This window comes from Lagopus muta, chromosome 14 (genome assembly GCF_023343835.1).
Source record: "Lagopus muta isolate bLagMut1 chromosome 14, bLagMut1 primary, whole genome shotgun sequence".
In the NCBI taxonomy this organism is placed as follows: domain Eukaryota; kingdom Metazoa; phylum Chordata; class Aves; order Galliformes; family Phasianidae; genus Lagopus; species Lagopus muta.
Window position 1 is genome coordinate 7242603 of NC_064446.1, and position 21001 is coordinate 7263603.

The 21001-nt window shown below is 34.8% G+C and overlaps 1 long non-coding RNA gene across 1 annotated transcript; it reads left to right on the forward strand.

Moving 5' to 3' along the window:
• The first annotated feature begins 95 nt into the window (after positions 1-95).
• Positions 96-20253, forward strand: LOC125700076 (uncharacterized). The gene is made up of 4 exons (XR_007379779.1): positions 96-225; positions 12787-12919; positions 16618-16746; positions 18484-20253. It is a non-coding gene; the product is annotated as an uncharacterized LOC125700076 (long non-coding RNA).
• The last annotated feature ends 748 nt before the right edge of the window (positions 20254-21001 follow it).

The window sequence follows — 21001 nt, forward strand, 5'->3', positions numbered from 1 at the left end:
ATCTCCCTGCTTCCTCTAATCGGCTGACTCAAGGCCTGGAAGTTGGGAAAAAAGAAGTTCTTGCTGAGATTCCAGAAGCTGCCATTGTAGAAAGAGCTGACTCCCCCACTTTGGACTTTGGTACTATCTTTGTCAGTAGTCATCAGCTGAACAACACCACCTCCAACGACCAATCACTTCTGAAGATCCGCACCTGATTCCAAGACGTGGCTGGATCAAGGAGTGGTGAGCTGCTTTGTTTTGCTGTCTGTCTCTCTTTCCCAGTTTTCTCTCTTTTCTGTTTATGTTCTTTTATTCTTTTACTCTTTGTAGTAGCCGTGGCCTAAAATTGTCTCACCTGTAATGCTTACTAGTCATAATTAGTCAATTAGCCAATTTTACCTCTATGTAGTTGTTGATAGTTGTTAAGAAAGCTCTCAGTAAATTAATGTGTATTATTCCTCTGAATCTTGGATGTCTCCATCGCAGTAGCGACCTATTGCTGACTAGGGCAAGTGTGACTAAGGAGACAGAAAAGTATTCACATCCTTCAAAACCCACTGAGTGGGATGAGACTTGGTGAGAAAGTTAATCAGATACACTGGATTTCAAGTCTTCTAAATCCCAAATAAATAATTCTATTCCTACTGTCAGCCCATTCTTTTGTAATAGCTTTGCACATACCATTTTACTTTTGGATCTCCTCAGTGCTGATCCTAGCATTCCTCAGTATGAACTAGTCCCTGCCTCTTGATGTCTGAACTATATCAGGTTCAGACAAATCTAAAAACAACAGAAATATTGTTTGTACTGAGCCATTAAGTAATTGCATGACAGATCCTTCCTGCTAATATAACCTCAATATATAATAGAACTATTATGACTCACTCTGACATGCAGTGTGCATAGGCTCACCCTCTTCATTTTCTGCATAGATGAAATTAGCAGTACACAGGTGCATCAAGATCAGCCACCTGGAGTCTTTCTTCATCAAGATGATGGCCTAATTCATCTCACTTTGTTAGGCCTTGTTTGAGTTTCTTTTCCAGTATGATTCATACCAAAGAAAAATAGCCCTTTGGAATGCTTAATAGCCTTTCTCTCACTGATTTTATCTAAAGATCTCTCTGATGATTCAAGTTTAACTCTCCTTCAACTCTGAAACATTTTTGCTACATGGATTTCCCAGATTTGTTACATAATTTCTCACTGGCTGAAGAAGCTCAGTTATTAACATTTTTTACTTGAAACAATTTTTGAATGCATTTGACAAGATTGAAAGAACAAAAACAGCCAACAACTGAAGAATAGTAAGCATTATTTTATTTTCTCTGAAGGCCACAAGTTTACGTGCTGTCTTGTAAATGGGCCATGAGTTTATTTTCCCTCAAGAAGTGTCCCTGAAACACTACAGGGAAAATTCAGTTCAAAACTCAGATGTAAATTCATAACTCTCTTCAATTTTTAGCTTTTGTGAGTATCAGTGTTCCATAATTATTACTCATCATGGATTGCTTTCTACTTTATGCATCTGCTAGAAGATGTGTTTCTCTTTTGAGCTTTTGGGGAAATAATGATATTAGGAAAACTGGAATTTTTGGGTTTGCTCTATTCTAGGATGAGGATGATAGTAAAAACTGTTCCATTCTTTTGTGTTCTAATATCATTTGTAACTTAACAAACAACAATAATAAATGAAAGGGGGAGCCAGTTAGTAATTTCCAAGTTATGAACAGTTGTCATGTATATGTTCAGGATTTAACACTGCATTCTTCTGAGTATGTTACATATGGAGTTTTACCTGTAAGTTAGCTATGCATAGAGGAGGCATAAATGAAAGCTGTCAGTATCTGAGTTTGAAAGAATTTTACAGATAGCATCTGTCACAAATTTCAGGGTATTCAGTCCTATTATTTCATTCACTTCTCAAATTTCATTTCTCTTTTTACTGCCCACAGTTTTGGAAGTCATGTAAGCACTATACAGCCTCCTAGTGTGTCGCCTTATGCAAGCTTTCCTATGCCTCCTTCCCACCCTGGTATTTATAATTTATTAGAAACCACCTAAAAATACTTTCTATTTTGCTCTGAGTCCTTTTATGCATTTCTCTAAAGTTCTGAACTTCTCCTTCACTGCTATGGAGAAAAAAGCTTATATTTTCATAGACTCCAGGTTTTATTTTTGACTGTAGTATTTCGAAGCTGTACCTATACATACATACTTGGGACTTTTCCCCTTATGTGCATTAATTTGTATTCATATTGGACATCACCTGCAATTTTATTACCTAGTCACGTTGTGCCGTGAGATATTTCTGCAGATCTTTGTAGTAAGTTTTGCTTTTGATTGTTGTTTGATTGTTGAACTGTTTAGCACAGACAGTGTAGCATTAAGCCATCTTTTTCAGATCATATATATGTATGTAAGTATGTACATTTGCAGCACACATCCAGGATATAAGCCTTTGAGAATTCAATGCTAAACTCCTCTACTGTGCAAAACTCTCATTTGTATTTGCCTTTGTATTCTTACTTAACACTTTGAGATAAAGACCTTCCTTTTTTTTTCTTAAGATAAAATTCCTTTCTTGCAAAAGAACATGAAAATTAAAAATGGCTTTTTTGTCCCTTCTTTATCTAAAGAGTTTGGAAGTCCACATGTACTCTATTGAGATGGTTCATCTTTTCCAGTATTTACTAGTTCCTTTAAAAATGCTAATACTATTTATGGGCTGAGACTTTCCACTGTTTCTGTACACTGCTGTAAAAGTGTTTTCTGTACAATCAAATTCCCCCCCCCCCCCCCCCCCCCTTTGTTTTTAATGAAAAATTTGTCTTTTTATTTGATTGAAAGCTTGTGTTGCAAGGTACAGCTCAGTTTCAGTTTTTCATTTTTTCTTTTAAAGAATATCAATCCTTACTGTGGCTTGGAGTGGTCATGTGGAGATGCATAATTATTTTAAAACATAAATCCCTCTGGTGTTTCTTTACAAAGAAATGGAGTGTAGAGATTCTGCTGCGGGTTACTGCAGTAAATTAAATCTCAGAACATGGTGCTGCAAAGCAAGGTGGTGATAGTCATCCACTTGCTCAAAGAAAGAGCTTGGAGAAATGAGGAAAAAGGATTTAATAATGAAAATGTTTTGTACAGTGAACAGTATTGTGCAGCTTGGGAAAACTAGAAGAGCCTTATTGTCACAAATGTTTAAATGTTACCTAATTATTTTCCATCAGGCATGATAGGCAGGTGGTGGTGGCTATAGGAGTGTATCCTTGCACGTGTCCTAGTTAAGCTTGGTATTTCCAAAAACTTCCTATGGCAAAAAGAGAAGCAGGATGTTGAGAGAAAAAAAAACAGGTAGAAGGGAGCATCATTTTAGATAGCTAAGAAATAGAAAGCAATTTGTTTTATGTTCTTCAGACCACCATAAGGATGGGTTAGGTTAACAGGCTAAGGGATTTCCTTGAGAGATTGTTTGTGGTTGATTAGTGTTTTCCTCTAACTTTTATTATGCCTTAGGTCATGTTGATTTATCAAAAAAAGATGGGTTGCTTTTTAGTGGTTTGAGGGTTTTTTTTCTTTTTTTACTTTTTTAACTTTTTATTTTGAAACAAAGGAATTGATTATAGAAATTAATGTGGAAAGAGGAGAGAAGAGAATGATAGGTTGAATATAAAGACAATAATCGAGAGGAACAGGGTAAGAAACATAAGAAAGCCTCACTGAAGACAACAGGCTTCTGTTACCTATCACATTCTGTAGTTGCTTTTTATTCAAATGCAGTTTTCTGTAATTTTGGGAGAATGGTAAAGAAAATAAAGCAGAAGAAGGGAACTGAGTGATGATGCAGAGTATTAAAATATAAATTAAGGGGAGAAATAAGGAAAAATAAGTCATATAATTCGGATCAAATTCTGCCCTTCTTTATTTTCTTAGCCTTGGAGAAATTGATTGCAAAAAACTTAAATTGTTTTTATTTACAATTTCTGTAGTAGATTTAATGTCACTGATTTTAATAGTGCTATGTAAGATTTGTAGCAGTGCATTAAAATACAGCATTTTACTTTGATTACTGAAACTATATTAAGGCAGAGTTATTTGGTGTGAAATATTCAGTGCCTGATATACACTTCACAATTTTTGTTTATAGAACTTCTTCATGTGAAATCTCTTAAAGTATATCATCCATATTTATCTCATTAAAAGATCCCATGCAGTCTAACCAAAGGCTAAGATTCAGAATTTTACATCCTGTCTTCCATCTCTCTCTATGTAAATAGCCTTAAATATGAATATCCTACTTTGTTTAGTAGATGATCTGTATGTACAGTCAATACTAAAACATTTAATACTTCCCACAAAAGTCCATTTTGTACATTTCACTGAACAATGTACATGAGATGCATTTAATGAGAAAAAAACAAACCTGAATTCCAAAAGATAAATAAATAAATTAATTAACCATACATGCATACACAAATAAAAAAATAAATTAAAACAGCCTTCGATGATTAAGCCAGACTTCCTCTGTTCCTATATTTTCTTTATTTCAAAGGTCCCATGTTCTCTAAGTGAGTCCTGTGGAAGAATATTTGAGGAAACTTTCTCCCCATAGTTTCTAAATTTGTCTTATTTTTGTAATTACAGCCAAAATCTCAGTAGCCCTCAGCAAAGCTAAGTCTCCCTATTAGCCTTCTCCAGTTAGGGCTACCAAAACTTCTTTAACAGAAGAGCAACAGATTTCTTTTTCAGTTTCCTTTGTCAACTGCTTTATGGGCTCTACCTTTTAACTGACAAGTAATGCACAGGTAGTTTTTTTTGTCTGTTTCTTATGGTTTTTTTTGCATCCTGTAGATACAGTAGAAAAAGACTGTAAAATACTGTGATTACTGACAAATGCATAGGCAAATTCAGATTCTGTTGACCTTCAAGTGTATTGGAAAGGCCATCTGTTTGGACAGGCTTTTGCTTGATAGGGTGCATTCTTTGTCTAATTGCAGTGTTATCCCTTTTGTCATGTTAACTAAACTAAATTTCATTTGCATGCACGCTGTACTGTTCAGCGGGTAAGACAGATTGTTTTGCTCAAGTCCATTCCCCAAAAAAATCTCAGGCACATTTGAATGTAATGTATGACTGTCTCTGCCACTGTCTGGAGACACATGTAGTTGTAATTATCTTCTTAAATACATGCTAGGGGAGAAATGTTGACAATTCCAGCCCTGTTTCATTCATTTGATGGCTTTACTATTGGCTATACCAATACATTAATTTACATTGATGCTAAACTGAATTAGTCATGTCTATAAAAGCTCATCAGAGTTGCATTTCTTATACTAAACAGAAGTATTTCCAGCTGGTATGGCAGCTTGTGAAGCTTTTTTTGGCAGAAGTGTCATGTAATTCACCATTAGTTACAAAATAAGAGTTACTTCCAGTTTGTTTTACAGGTCTTACTACATAAGTGATAACTTCAGTTGCTCAGGGAGGTAAAGAAAGCTCATCAGATACTGTTAATCAGTTTACTGGAATTATTACATTCAGCAATTTGCTGTGTCAATTTGATACAGCAAATGGAATATTACTCATGCAACCCTTTATATAATGGGTTTCATTAACAGTTCAGGCATACTAGTGTTTCAGTAAAATACAAATATGTGGCCAATACCTCTCCTTACCAGTCTCAGTCTGTCTTGAAAGACAGGATGCTCAGCCGTTGCAGCTTCGTTATCCTGTTGCTTCTCTTCTCATAATTGTTGATTATGATGATGATATTAAGAGTATATTTGAACATGAATAAACTCACCTGAGGATTAATTACAGTACTAATGTTTTTTAAGGTTCCTAACAAATTATAGACTTATTCTTAAAATTTTCTGTCTTGTGTGCTTAGACCACAACTTTAAAATAAAGGCAGGGGATTTAAGTTAACTGAGGAAAACTGGGGTCATACTAGAGGAAGACAATTCTGTTATTAGGAATGAAGGCTACATAACACTGAAAGTTAGAAGAAAGCTAGAAAGTTAGAAAGAACAGCTATTTCAGGCAGTGTGTTTATTCCTCAGGTTACATATAAGTACTCCTGATTCCTAACAGACCTACCGAAAGCAGCTTCTGATAGTTTTTCCATGTGTTAATTTCTGGGAAAGAGGATCCTACTGTTTATAACTGAAACTGTTCTTGCTTAATCACTCATTTTTTCGTCACATTACCCAGAATCCCTCATAGAATTTACTATTAACCTGCCAATCTCAATATCATGTACAACATGTAGGTTTACATTAATGATTTTTCCATCTGACCATCCACCTGTTTTTACCATTATTCTATTTCACTGTTATTTTACTTTCTGTTAATCCAGCCACTGGCTTCAAACTTATTAACAATGACATGCTATTTTTGTTGTCCAACGTACTCCAAATTGAAGTAGTACTTTAAAGAGCATACAACAAATAATTAAAGGGATGTTTTTGTTCCCAAACCAAAAATCATTTCCCTTTTCTGATCTTGTTAACAGGAGTTTGTTTAGGGTTTTGTTCTTGTTGTTTTGTATCTCCTCTTCCTTTCTTCCCCCCCAATACTTTTTGGTAAACAAACATAATTATGCCCCAGTGGTGTGAACGATTTCTTACAGATGAACTTTTATGTTCTTGGTAAGTAAATCCAGGCATCCATTTCTATCCATTTCTCTGCTGTTAAGTGGGAGGTTCTGGCCTCAAACATCAACCTTTAAATGGAGTTGTATTAACTGAGACACTTTGGATTCTGCAGGGTTAGTGAATGAATTCTGTAGTGAGCAATGCAGTAAAGAGTGATCTTGGGAGCCATACAGTCTCAGGCCAGGCTATATGTTTTCTTTGCCCGAACTCCCTAGATTCATTCCCTTGAAGTACATTAAGTTGCCCAGTATTTTGCTAAGGGTAGTAAAGGTGACAAGCTCTGATGAAGGACAGAGCCTTATACAGTCTCAATCCATAAAGTTTATAATCCATAAATTTTGTGAAGGATATTTAAAAGCTGTTAATTTTTTTCTTTGACAAAAGTATCGCTTCCTCAAGATTGAATAAAATCAATTGTTCCCTTCAACATTTTCTGACAGTCAACTAAAAAATAGAAAAATATGTATTTTAAAACACTGAAAAAATTACTTTGAAATCTATTTTGAAAAAATGAAAGTAAATCAATTGTAATTCAAACACATTCTTCTAAAAGCTGAAGTAAGCTATCTTCATTTAGAAGAAAAAACTGTTGACAGTTGAGCTCTGGGGCCTAAGTTGTGATGATGAAATCTAATTGGAAATGCAACAAAAATTTGTTTAGAAATGAAATTGTTTTCCAATGAACCACCTTTACTATGAAGTAATTTTCATGCCTGAGAATTCTGAAGCAGGATATTTTTCCCCTTTCTTTTCTTCATCTGTGGCAAAACCTAGATTTTTTTTCTGTCAAGATTACGCCTTTTACTTGGATGCTGTCTTGGCTTTACTCTTTATAAGAAGTTTGGTTGTCCATGGTCCTTTGATTTAAAAATAAAAAAATAAAAAAATCACAAAGCCCGGTGCTATTTCCTAATTTCTAAGAGATTTCAGACATGGAGAAAACTATATAGCTACAACTGCCTTGGGAGCATGTGTATGGCCCTAGAAAAAGCTCGTTTCCATTGACTTGAACTCTTGAAAACCTCTTAGGGATGAAAAGTACCTGTCATTGCCAATCACTTTCCATACTAAATAATGATTTACACCTTATTAATAGTTTCTGTTTTTTCCAGGTACTTCCCCTGAAGCAGACAAACAATAAGATTAAGTGCTTTGAGAAATGTGTACACAAACTGGCTTAATTCATAGCTGAACAGCAGCCTTGGCACTGCAGCATGTCAAATGCAAGTAGCCACTTTAGTGAGGGGAGTATTTTTTGTTGTAGTAAAATAGCTAGATGGCTTTTTATGCAGAATTCTGTTCTTGGGTCTAATAAAAATACTGAACAAGATATTGAACAAAAAGCAAGGTGATTTGCTTTCTTTTTATTCTCCTAAATGATTCAGAAATATTCAAACATTCAATTATTTCAAACACTCTGAGAAAGATAAGAACATGCAGTGCTACGTGACCTTCTGGCTAATGTGAAATGAAAATTTTCCACTTCAGATGTAGCTTAAAAGCCAGAACTGTAGGATTTTCCCTATTCTTCCCAACTATCTGATGAAATTGTCATTTCATGTCAGCTTTTAAACTTCAGCATTCTCCAAAAATTCAAAGGCATTTGAATACAACCATGGGTCCTCCAGCATGCTGATTTAGTACAAATGCAATGGTAGTCAGGATAGCATATAACTTTTTCTGATATCAGAATCTTTGCCTTATATCCATCTTTAAGAACAAATAATAGGCATATAAAAGGTTAGGCTCCTTTTCAAAGCAAGCACCATGTTAGTTATCAGATTCGATTTGTAGTTAAGTATTGCACAGGGTTTCGTAAGGCTTAAGTTCATTTCTTAGCTCTCCTGCATCACACTCAGTGTGTTTTGTTCCATTTTTCTGTATCAGGATTTTAAAGACCACTTATGATGGTTTATGATGCTTAAATCATATTGACATTTACTGTTTCAATCTATATGCTTGTCTTTCCAATTGTCCTTATTAACCCATTTTATGGCAAGAGGAAAATTACCAAGACAATGAAGTATCGTTTCAAGTAGTCATGATGGAAACAGTGTTCTCAAAATATTACTGATTAGAAATAGGTTTGGCAAATGTATAACCTGAATTTATATATGTAGCTTCTCTAATTCAGGATTATGCCTCTATTATGGCTGTGTAAAATACAAAACAGTCATCCTTATTGTCTCTGATACATTTGGTCAAAGAATAGGCATATATCATATCTGAAACATAAGAATTTAAAGAGGTAATGTCAATTTTTTACTGTATTTTTACAGGAGTTGTACATGACTGAGATGTCACATAAGAAACTAATATTTGGACTTTAACTGAAGCATTCTATATGTGCTTATAGTGCATTTAATCACGGGTATATTCTGAAATACAGCTTATAAAAATGATTCACACACAGGAGAAAAAAAAAAAGACAGAAGCCAGAAAAATATTTTATATAAAAAATGAAAGACACATTTCATTACTATCTTGAGATAGCATCTGTGAAGAGGAAATACAGGAACCTTTTGATACTGCTCATTTTCAAAAATAGACATCTGTGCATAGAAAAGTAAGAGTTATGCCCAAGAATTCTTGGACTATGTGCCTTGTTTTATCTTCATTTTTATGGATATGTGTATAAAACCACCACTAGGATTTGTCCTCATACTAGAAAGCCACAAGATTGTAGTCACCACTTAAAAAAACATTCTATGGTAATATTTATATTGACATCCACCAACATATTTTGTTATTTCAGACAATGTTTCTGAACTTAAAGATTCAACCTTCCAACTTTATGTTTGCAACGACTTTTCCTGCACATTATTTTAATTGTTTTTACCTTCTTTTCTATACATTTTATAATTGTATTTATAATTAAATCCAAATAGGAACATCAAGTCCAATAATCACCTATCAGTAAATATTTTCTTTCTTATATGGTAGATTCATAACATAGCCATATTTTTTCAAATTATTTGGAAGTCTTTTGTGTACATAAAACAGATCCAGAATTGCATCAGGCCCAATAGTTTAAACATATGTTAAGAGGTTAATCTTGAAGATGTAAAGTCAAAGAGAAAATCTTTTCCTCATTCAATCCAATGGAAGTAGGAGTTCATTCTGCTGTTTCGACATGACTGAATAGGTTTTTTTTCCCCACTCGTACATTGTTACTTCTATAAAATCAGTTCTGCACAAAGATAACACACCATGAGCAGCCAATATTCAGTATTGAATTCTTGCTCTTGAATTTGACTAAAAGCTTGTTATCTACTGGGTGATCAGTACTGAAGTGGGTCAGTTGGCATAATGAAGATACAATAAAGCACAGTTAAGGAACACTTCAAAATTTCAGTTCTGAGCAGAGCTGTAAGATTCTTTCTTTTACTCGTCTAACTTCAATCATTTGTTATACAGGTGTGATGAATATTAAATGATCTATGGAGGAATCATTAGAGGAGATCATTATCATTGGAGGAAATCATCATTGGAGGAAATCATTAACAGACTTCTTTTATTATTGGAATGACTGCAGGGAATTATAGTCAGTTGCTTGAGTGAAAGATGTGCAAGGCAAAATAATAAAATATGGAGATTGGGTGATAAATCATTTTGATCATATATGAAAGTAATAAATACATAGAAGCTGAAAAGCTCACACTGCCTAATAGAGCCAAGAATTTTCTATTCCTGGAGGGCTTAGCCCTTCCTTCTACTGGACATATACAATTGAAAACACCATGTCTTTCTATGAAAATACATCTATAGATTGAAAGCAACATACACTTTATTATTACGGTTTTTTTACAATTGGGCATTCACCTTGACTTGTGGAAGGATGTTAAATTGAGTCTACTTAGATAGTCTTGTAGCAAAAATTTAATCCTACCCAGGTAAAATAGTTTTTCTTTAAAGAAAACAAATTGTTTTGACTTGATGTCTACTGAGCAGATTTACATTCCAAGGAATGTATTACATGTACTTGATTTGCAGTATGAAAAAGGTAACATTCCATTCTTTTCCCTATCATGAAAATGTTCTGGATCGGGATGGGACATTTGTTTTCAATTTATCCTTAACTCTCTGTCTCTGTTCTTTTTTGAATCCTGTCTTGTTCTGCTTTATTCACGTACATTATAAAAATCTTGTACAATAGGTAACTGACATCATAGTGTCATTTGACAGAGTAGGGGCAGACTTTTGGATGTTGGCACGTCACATGCATTCAGATGCATTTTTGCATCTGAAACAGCAGGTCATCTTCCAGACGTTAGTACATTAGCTATAAACTGGATAGCAACAACTTTAACAATGTATTTTTTCAGTCAGAATAAATAAAACCTATTACAGGTATTAAATGCTAAATGTGCCTAAAATATCTTTTCATTAGCTTTGCCTGTGTGCTGCAATCTCTACTTTATGCCTTTTTGTTTAACAGCTTGTCTCTCATTTGCTCAAATATTTTTTCTTCTTTCTAATTTGTTTTATTTGAAGAAAGCTCAAAATAAATGTTGTTAGAATTGTCACTTTGAATCAAATTTTCTGTTCCCAAAAATCATTTTAAGGTGATTTTTTTTTCTTTTTGTATCGTACTCACTTTTTCCAAGTGACAGGGAAAATAGTTATTAGCTTTTTTTCAGTTCAGAATAGTAATAGTTTAGAAGAAGTCCAGAGCTAAGTACCAACGTATTCTATAGTAACTTGACCTGTACTGATGGCAGGTCAAAAATGACAAATCCCATCACTTCAGTGACCTTAGAATGAATGCGGTTTTTTCCAATTTTCTGGAATATGCTTAAGGATGCTGTATGTTAGAACAAGATGTTGTTTATTGCCTGCCAATCATCAAAAGCCTAAAATTGCTTGTGAGCCTTAACTTTTGTTTGTTGTTAGGAAGAACAGTCACTACCAAAGCCACCTTCTTTGTTTTTTCATAAAAAGATTGACTTGGCCTGTGTGCAGTCAAGAGGCCAATTCTAGGGAGTTTAGCATGTGTCTGTGAACTGAATTGAATGTGGCAGCCCACAGGCAACCTTTTTATTCCTTTTTCTTATTCTGACTTACTGTCCTAGAAATAATATATACTTCATTACATCTCATTATTTGTCCTGTTTGGGAGCTGACAAACAAGCTGTCTCAATGGTGTAAGGTAATGAAAAATAAAATAGTATAAACTTAACTCCAGTGAGTTTTACTGTCTACCATTAAAACATGCTTGCTATTCATCCTTGCTCATTAGCAGGTCTATGCTAGCACTATCAGCTACCATCCCTGACTTACTTCCAGTGTTTAGTTTGTACAGTAATATTTTCCTAGCTGGGAGCAAAGGAGAATTCAGACAACCAACTCTTAGTCTTATAAGATTGTCTACATGAGTCAGAACTAATCGAGGCTGATGACTACTTTAAAGGGAACTGGCTACAATTTAAATGCACTATGAATTGAATTAATGATAGAACAGCAACAAAACAGCTTCAAGGTGGAGCTGGAGGACAGCTGAGGGAGCTTCGTGTGAGTCATACTAGATAGATGTCTAGTAAGTGTTGTGACCTCACTTCTGAGCAGCCTTCACAAATGAATAGCTTTGTCGGTTACCTCTCAATCTTTTCACTAGATTGTCTTTTTTTTTTTTTAACCTATCCAGTTATTGTTATCTTTTCCATCTTCAGAACAGTGTTCTGTTCCATAAACTGTTTGCAATTTCTCTGTTTCACTTTGTTCTTCAGTCCTTTCTTGCCCATTTGATCTGAAGTTTTTGCTTTTCCTGTGAAATCACCATTCTCTCTTGTAGAACTCAGCACTGCAGATACCGCATACAAATTATGCTGCAAGAAATGAATTAGTACAGATCTTTGTATAACTATGCACGTCATGTAATGCAGGCCTGGAAACGAAGCTACACGGTTCACAGCACTCCTGTATATCCCTACTTGCTGCCTTTATAGTATTCCTTTATCTCTGCCAAATAAACAGTTCTAGCACCTTGAGATTCACTGATATTGAAGCATGTAACAACTGCAGAACTGTAGTAGTCAGAAACATGCACTGCTCTACTTTGATTAAGAGAATCCTTTTAAAATGCCATCACTAAGCAAGTGTTGTACTTCCTTGTAATCTTAATAATTATTTATAATCTATTTTCTTACAGTCTTTAAAAAGAAAGGAAGAAAACTTCCTAGAGAGACAAATGCAGCTGTTCTGACACTTCCCTCTCTGGGGACAAGAAGATTCAGTAACTTGAACAATCAAGTTGTACTAAAGAACATTCTTTGTCTTGTGAGGTGAGTATACAAGAATCACTTGCTTTAACTTGTAAAGAGTTGTTTCATAGAGCAGAAAAAAATGTGAAGTTCATGAAGATGTCATTAAGATATCATGAAAAAAATAAAATAATCCAATATATGACAGTAAATAATTAAAAACGATTATCTATTTATTTATTTATTTTGCTTATAAGTGTCATCTCTTTGTGTTCTCTAGCTCTATGCTAATACTATGTTCATAGGAAAAAAGGTAGTAATTACATCGGTGTACTTTTGCTTTCCACAAAGGGTACTGGAAGATATCACATGGGATAAAGTCAATCAAAAAGAGCAGTGGAAAACCATATAAATATAGTTATTTAGTCACTGTCTTTCTACTTGGCCATTCTGTTAAATATCAACGAAAATATTCTGTACTTTGCATCCTGGCTATAAATGCATATAGTTACTTTATTTTTTTTAATAAATGTTCTCTAGAATTACCAGGTGGAGACTGCAAAGCTCTGAAGTCACAATGGCAACATGTGAAGCCGGTGTCCTATTTTTCTGTGGAATAACACCTACACACACACTGGCATCATCTTCCACTGCCAGAACTTGCTGTAACAGTGTCACTTTTAGTGTTATTTTTGTTTCACTTAATATCAAGGAGAACTATCCTTCATTTCCTCAGTTTTACTTTAAAAACTCAGACAGGTTTGTTGGAGGTGATCATTTCATAGTCTATCTGGGCAATCCGCTTCAGTGCTTTGCAATCTCAGCTCTCTTCCCTGTTCAGCTAAAGACCTTTGTTTCTCATCATATTCTTTGTTGGCAAAACAAAACAAACAAACAAAAAAACTAGCTTCTTTTTCCTTCCTTCTTTTCATATATTTTCAGTGTACATAAAGTTTCGTATTGTAAACTCTCCTTCCTGGATTAATCAAAACCAGTGCCTTCAAAGCTTTTTCATATCTTGTGCTTGCAGGTTACTTTTTATTATTTCATTCCTAGGACTTTTTCCACTTGATCCCTCTGTTTCTTACGTTAGACACAGTCTGCCAGCGGAGATCTTACAAGTATCACATAGAGGAAGTAATTACTTTGCTTCTTACACAATATTTGCCTTTCTGTGAGAAGCATGACATTGATTTTTCTTTAGTTGTGATACAATAGCTGTTTTGAAGAAATTGCCCGTTGAAAACCAGAAAACTTGTATTTATTCGTAGTAGATTGCTTCCAATAAGCTTGTACATTTCATTAAAGTCCTCTCTTTTGCTGTGTTTTTCAGCTTTTAAAGAATGGTGTCATCTAGGAACTGAATAAATACATGCATTCATCATTGAGATTGGCATTGTATCTTAAGAGGGGCTAACAAAAACAGCTGAATTTAGAATCCCATGAGGTGATGGGATGCGGATGCCTTTGAGTAGTGTCTGATCTCTAGCTGTACAAAATTAAAAGCTTGGAGGATATTCAAGTCAGTAAAAGTTGAAGTACCTCCTCAGTTTAATTAAACATTTTAGCGAAACAGCAGTATTTAAAAATAGAATACTTCCAGAGTTGAAGATGCTGCAGATTTTCGCATTTCTCAGTAGATCATCCAATCAAAATCTATCAGGAAGATCACTGTGTTGTGTAAGAGATGCTGCCTCCATAAAAATTCACAACCATATAATGTCATGTAACATATTTGCAAATAAAACAAAAACAAAAGCAACTAAAATATTATGCCTTAAATTTTTCACTGAAATTTTCCATTTCTACACAATGAGAATTTTAAGAAACTTTTGAGTTGTTACAATTTCTCTCGTGTACTTTTACTCATTTATGGTCTCATTTATTCGTCTGAAACTTTGTTTCATAGAATCATAGAACGGCTTGGGTTGGAAGGGACCTCAAGGATCACCAAGTTCCAACCCAGTGCCACAGGCAGGGTGCTAACCTCCATATCTAATACTAGATCAGGTTTCCCTCCCATAATTCAGCACTGATTTTTCTGAGGAGAGTTTTGCAGTTGTGTGTAATGTCAAGGAGTTCAGAATCAGAATTTATAGGATCATTTATTTTAAAAAAACATTTGAAAATGAGTATGCAAATAGCTATGTAAATGATCATTTTTTCTTTATGAAAAATGCTATGCAAATATATTTTTAAATGCAATTAACATTCCAACAACAAAATCACCTCCTTCTTCACTGATCTGATGTCAGTGAAAAGCGACATTCAGGATACCATGGAAATAACATGTATGTTGAACTTTTTCTTACTTTTCAAATGCATCAAAATTCAGAAAAAAAAAAAAAACAAACCTTTTTGGTTTGTTTTTAAACGAATCACTCAGTGTTTTTCAGTTTGTTAATTGGTGAAATTAAAAATAAATCTTATTAACTCATCCATATTTGTATTAATATTTCCATAACTTTCAATGGAAAAATTGACAAATTCTTGAACCTTCAGAAGTTTTTTCAATCTGCCACATAGCCTGAAAAAGACAGATATTTTTTCTATTTCCCATACATCTGTATTGAATAATTAGAAGATAAATGCCTTGTTGGTTTGACTAGTACCACTTAAGTACAAGTAAAACCAATTAAACAGAGTATCACTTACTGACTGATCTACCTAGGCAGACTTGTTCCTCTGCATAGTCCAGCTTGCCTTAGGATGGTACATTACAATAACCCTAGCTACAGGCCTGCAGTCAGAACAGATTCTGGGAACAGAAATGTAAAGTGATTATCTGAAATAACCTTTTAAGTAGGCTACTGACAGAATGGATAAATGAAAATGTTAGAATGAAAGAAACTGCAAATGCATAACACAGGTGGGATGAAATAAAGCGAAGGAGGTCATAGTAAAAACTGAGGTGACAGTGACAGTGCTGGATGCAGCAGCAACAAAACTGTTTCAAATTCTCAGCTGTAGAATGCAGGTGTGATGCAGGCAAAATAAAAGTAGGAGAAAGCCTCACTAACTCAAGGCAATTGTCCAAGATCTTGAAGGACAATGGCAGAAGATCTTTCAAAGGAGAAGCTTACCCACTAAGGTGTGCATGGTCTTCATGTTCTTCAATTAGCTTTCAATTACATATTTCTGGAGAGTCAGAAGAGAAAAATGAAAGTTCTGCTCTGTACTTTACCTGTGATTTTCACTATGTCATGAATTGTTATCTCAAGGGAATGTGATGACTGATCTTGGGGCAGTTAGATTTTGATAATCTAACATTTCACAAGCATAACATTCACAGGAAAATCCCGAGACGTATTTCTGAGCTCCCTGCCTTCACAAAACAGGATCAAGCTTTAGAATCTGTCTCTGTCTCTCTCCATCTCTCCCTCTTTGTTGCTCCACATGAAGCCACATAACTTTCATTTAAAGGCCAAATTTTTACTTCAGCGATGTGATTGATTTTAATACCATCAATTTTATGTTATGACTAGTAATACATTGTTTACTTTGAAACTTAATTATGAATTCTGTTGGCTATTTAGGAGTAACAGCTTTCTAAAAATAAATAGAATTAAATGAAAAGTAAGAGGCTTATGAATTACCATAGTTGCTATTGATCATTTAAAAATGTGATCTGTAACTCTGTGACTCAGAAATCAAAACACAAAATTAAATCAACAGTATACTTTAATAAATACTCAGGAGACTTTGGAATGCAACTCATGATTATTATATCTGATACTGACATATCAATTCATTAGCATACATTTTATTTTATTTCCCAGAAACTATCTGTGGAAACAGGACACCTCATGCTAGGAACGTGCATAAAACACCAGTCCGCGTCCAGGCAAGTCTGATGAAGGAGCCACTGATCTTCTAGATGAGGAGTCATCTTCAGCAGCCTAAGCCAGGTGAACTATGATTCCTTTCTTTTTGTTATATCAGTCCACATTGGAATGTTCACACTGTGATTCATTTTTACTGATTTTTTTACGTGGTTTGATAGAGATATGACAAGGAGGAATGATTTTAAACTAAAAGAGGGGAAATTTAGGTCAGATGTTATGAAAACGTTCTTTATTCAATGGGTGATGAGGCATGGGCGAAGGCTGTCCAGAGAAGCTGTGGATTCCTCAGCCCTGGATGTGTTCAAGGCCTGCTTGGATGGGGCCCTGGGCATCCTGATCTATGGAGGGCAGCAAGCCCATGATAGAGTGATTAGAACTGAATGGGCTTTAATGTCCCTTCGAATACAAGTCATTCCAAGATTTTATGATCTATGATTTGCCATCTATGGCACTGAAGTGAAGGATATATCCCTTCGTACCATTCTGAGTAAAGCCAGTACAGAAATATGAAACCCATTTTCTTTTTGAATGTGTGTCTATTGTGGGCGGGGGGAAGACATTTTTTGCTTTTCATTGCTTCTTTCCTTCTTGGACTTGCTTTTATTTCTAGACTGTTATATGCAACCTGACCCTGGACAAGTGCAAAGCAAATGCACGTTTTATCGTTCTTCTGTCCTTGAGGCATGCTATGGAGGATTATAGCACTGATGCATCTTGTTACATATATATATTTGTCCTTAGAAGTACCTATGTTGACATGCGCAGAAAGATTATTATATTTGTTATCTATTTTTCATTTTGCCTATTGAATTTTGATTTACTCTAACTGAATTTCAAATGAAAGAGTTTTGCTTTTATGAGTGTTTGCTTAAACATAATGAGTGGCATCATTGATGTAAATGGGAGATTCCCTGTTCCTTCTTTGGAGACATTCAACTACTAATTATTGTTGAATGTTTTGCTTCTAGTATATGACTCAGAAATCACAACTGGTACACACCAGTCCACAATGTCATAACATGTTTTATCTATTTAACTATAAATGAGCTAGACTGACCAAAAAGAACAAGAAAGGGAAGGGAGGGGGTGGGGAACAATTGGCATGCTGCTTTTTATGTTCTATTCATGAATGTTTAATTCCACTATTTCAGTTTGTGCTAAATACAATGAGGTGGTGACTGAGTCTGAAAGCTGGATCTTGCTGTAGAATCTGAGTCTGAGATAGACAATAGGCAGTATTTGGGGATACTGACATAAAATTCCGGGACCAAACAGCGAGGATAGATTTAATATTATTAGAAGTAAAAGATAGCTCAGAACACGACATTTCATTTTTCTCTTTATACCTTGGAGAAAAATACTATTAGTATTGGATAGGTCCATGAACTTCCAGCTATGCTTGATGACAGACATTTTTCTTGTTATTGAATCAAAAGAAGTCTATATGATTTTTCAGACTGAATGGTAAAGAGAACTTTGGTAATGAATGGTAAAGATCAGAGGAAAGAATTCTGGATTGATTGACCCTGATTTAATTCAGTTTAAGTTTATATAGATATAACATAAACAGTTTATTAATTATTTTTGTTATTATTATTTCAGATGGGAAACATTTGAGAAATTTAGTGAACTGTGAATTCAGCTCAAGTTCTTCAGTGTGGATGAGGCTTATGGGGTTCTTTTGGTTGCTTGGTCAGTTGGTGGGGTTTTTTTGTTTTGTTTTTTTGTTTTGTTTTGTTATGAATTAAAAATCTGTAGGTCTTCAGAGTAGTTTTTTACAAAAATTTCTTTTTCCTGCAGGAAATGGCCTCAAAGCCACTGGATGGATGGGTACTCAAGAGGAGAACACTAGGAATATGCAGACAGCCCGTGGGCAATACAGAGAGAGACTGATCAGAAAGGAAATCTGCTTAAAATGTCAGAAAGTTTACGAAAAAAAGGTAAGAAGTGAAATATATATATATATGTTCTTTTTAAATTTCTTAAAATAAAAACAGGAAATGGAAGATTTGTACAGAGCAAATAAAAATAATGTCTAGCTCCCATGGAAAATATGGGAATGTAAGTTTAACATTGTCTTCTTTCTGAGGGTAATTTTTATTTGTGAGGCTTAATGGAACCCTTCATGCTAGAAACATCTTTGAAGACAAGTGAAAATAATCTGTCAGTTGCCATGGACACATCTTTGTGAAAACCTTATATTCCTCTTTTACCGTGTGACTGCATACTGATATTTACTATACAGAAGACTGAGTGTGCCCATCTTAATTCCTAATATGCACTGTGATTTTTATGCAACTCCCTACACATCTAATTTACACAGCTTGCCTTCATTGCAGTCTGTATCAATTTTGGCAATTTCTTGTGAGATGCATGGCACCACAGGCTAAATGATAGCTCATAATAAGCCAGTATCTTTGCTTCAAAGATAATTGTGAACATCATTAAATGAATGTTATGCCAGGGGGAATGGGTATCCATCCAATAAGGCTTTCCATTTATCCTGTGGTGTCAAGCACAGAAAATAAACAGTAGTAAGCATGAGCTTCTTGGGATTTCTGGGACTGGAAATGTACTGCTATGGAAACAGTGAAAATCAGTATATACTTATGTGAGGACAGTAGCAAACATTTAATCTTCAGATAGTGCTCTAGAAGTTCTAGGTAAAATCTTGATTGCTGTTTGCTTCAAAAATCTGTCTAGTCAGACACTTCAGAATGAAGGATTACGTGCTGTCTTTATAACTGTGTTAAAAATTGAAGTGACAGAAATTGAGGGATACTACTCAGCAGAGATCATGTAGGGAATGCGTTTTACTTGAACATATGCATAACTGTATGATAATAAGTTCATTTATTATAAAAATGGTTTTATGAGATTATAACAAAAAGAGTGTACTAGTGAAATGCCCAGCTGATAGGTCTGCTACTTTGTTCATCAGATACAGAGTGTATCATGCAATCTGGGAAAAGGCTTCATTCCATTTATATTCATCCTATTCATTCTGGGTTGAATTCAAGACCAGAGCTCATAAAGTAAGAGTTCTTCTGGGACCCCTGGCAGGAATAAATTGCCTTAATGTAAATATCGTTGCCTATGTCTGCATGAAAATCTCCACAACCATTACTGAAAGCACTGGAATACTTGTCCAGAATATGCTCTGCTGTTTTGCTTTGATCTACCTGCTAAAGCTATTTTGTTTTGATCTATGTAATACTGACAAGACTGGGATTGACACAGTTCTGCAGAAGATAAAGTGAAAAGCTGGTGCCAAAGCTGTGTAACTACAATATAGTGAGACAATGTCAGAATTAATGAACTTAATAGAGATACAGTGATAAGAACACAAAAGCCAGTAATTCATTAGTGCAGTTCCAGGAGCATTGTAATGTATGGAAAAAATTCATGGCTGTGGATAGTTCAGATTATAAAAATGTCTGCTACTGGATATGTACATTTGCCTGTACTTGTCTGTGTGCATTGGCAGCTGGAGGTTCTTCCCACATTTTCCTTTTTAAATACATATAAGTGATATGAGAGTCTGTGAGTTTCCTTCTGTAATGTGTTAGGAATGAAAGAGAATGTTGAGCATATAATGTTTGGTAAATCCAATAAACTGTTGTTGAATTGTCAGAACTGAAATCTTGTACCATAATCCAAAAACATGATATATAAGTACTCTGGATTAGTTTTTTTTCTCCTAGCTGGAATTAAAAAATGGAAAAGGTATGTGAAGGCACTGTCAGGAGGACTTTCAGTCCTTCAGTAAAGCTGCTGTATGGAGCATTGCTGACCACACAGCCCTCCTTCAGGCCTCCCAGAATGCTGATTCCAATTATTCTGGTTGGATTTGGAAGGCAGAAAGCCAGGAAGAGCAAAGTGTTTGTCCCCTATCAGGAAAGATGAAAGCAGGAAAATGCAGCAGTGTGTGTGTATGTCTGCTCTGAAGTGAGTAAAGAAAACAGTTAAATGATAAAACACCCATCCTCCAAGAGTGCAAAAGCAGTAGGCAGATCTTTAAGGCATTTTTGGCTTCCTCCGTGTGCCTGAAAGCTTCCGTAAACTCAGTGGGATTCATCACATCCCCCTTCTGCCAAAGCAAGAGACTCCCATCAGTTTATGTAATAACATGATAATATTGTTCCTAATAAAAATAGATTGGTACAAAAAAAAAAAAAAAAAAAAAAAAAAAAAAAAATAAAACAAAACTCTCACTCTCAGAAATAAAATTCTGTATATCCATTGTCCTTTCAGTGATAATATTGAAGAATTTTCAAATTATTTTTTTAAAGCAATTAGGATTGTTCCACAACAAAAA